This window comes from Cucurbita pepo, chromosome LG08 (genome assembly GCF_002806865.2).
Source record: "Cucurbita pepo subsp. pepo cultivar mu-cu-16 chromosome LG08, ASM280686v2, whole genome shotgun sequence".
NCBI classification, from domain to species: domain Eukaryota; kingdom Viridiplantae; phylum Streptophyta; class Magnoliopsida; order Cucurbitales; family Cucurbitaceae; genus Cucurbita; species Cucurbita pepo.
Genome location: NC_036645.1, coordinates 3369114 through 3370228, shown reverse-complemented (window position 1 = coordinate 3370228; position 1115 = coordinate 3369114).

Here is a 1115-nt window from a genome sequence, read left to right as displayed (position 1 = left end):
GTTAACTCAAACATGCATGCTTGCCACATAATCCCAAACATTTGAGTGGAATTTTAAGTGTCAAAATTTGGTGATCTCAAGTTTGCATGAACATGCAAACTTGACTCTTTAAATAGAGTGATCATGATACTTGGAATGGATTTTTCATCTTGATGAAAAACCTCTCAAAAACACTCTCTTCCATCTTTACAAAATCCCTCAAGTCTAGTCACTCACCGGATTCCACAATCTCGTTCTAAGGCCGGAGAATAGTGGAAAAGACACTAGTGGTGGTTCGAAACCGGTTCGTGAGGCAAAAAGAGTTTGAACTACAAAAGGTTAGTATTTAAACTCATTAAGTTTTAATAGTTATGAACATGCTAGTCATTTACAATAATTGATGTTCTAAAAGTGCCTAAGATCTAAATTGCTTCCGCATGTGTTATAGTAACACTATCACCCTGGACCTGTGGCCTAAGTGAGCTACTCTGTGGCACATACGTATGTCACAGTGTAGGCGAGCGTGTCGAGACGAGTGTCTCGGGCGACTTCCTTTGAAATGGGTTTTGAAGGACAATACCGGACGGCACGGGTGTGCCGGTATTGTGCCCCAGCCCGCTTTTTGGAGGTTGCTACATATACCCGCTATCCGGTACGGAATCCATAAACGACTCGGTATGGGCACAGGAGGGCCAATGCCTCAATAGAACCCAATGGATGGATGTTCGAGAAGTCCCGATGAGATGAACGACACGCGGGCCCATTCTCGATGGCATGACCGTGCGAGTTATGATGACCAACGACATCCCAAAACTCGGGATGACGTCAAGACATATGGACCTCGTCGATGGGGATCGAGATGACAAGATGAGGCCTTAGCCCGAGCAGAGGCAAGGTCGTGTGTAGTTGAACAAGCTTGGATTTTGCACAAGCGATGTTCGATTGGCGAAGACAAAGCTCGCCTAAGGTCCGACGAAGCCACAAAGCCGGGGTGAAAAATATATACGGGGTTTAATTTTCCTTAAGGCTAGTCGAGAGCGTGTCATGATCACGACGCCGAAAAAATGTAAGACCGTGACACCATGGATTGGTGATCATTTGCATAATGTCCATGGATAAGTTGGGTATGTTTTGAA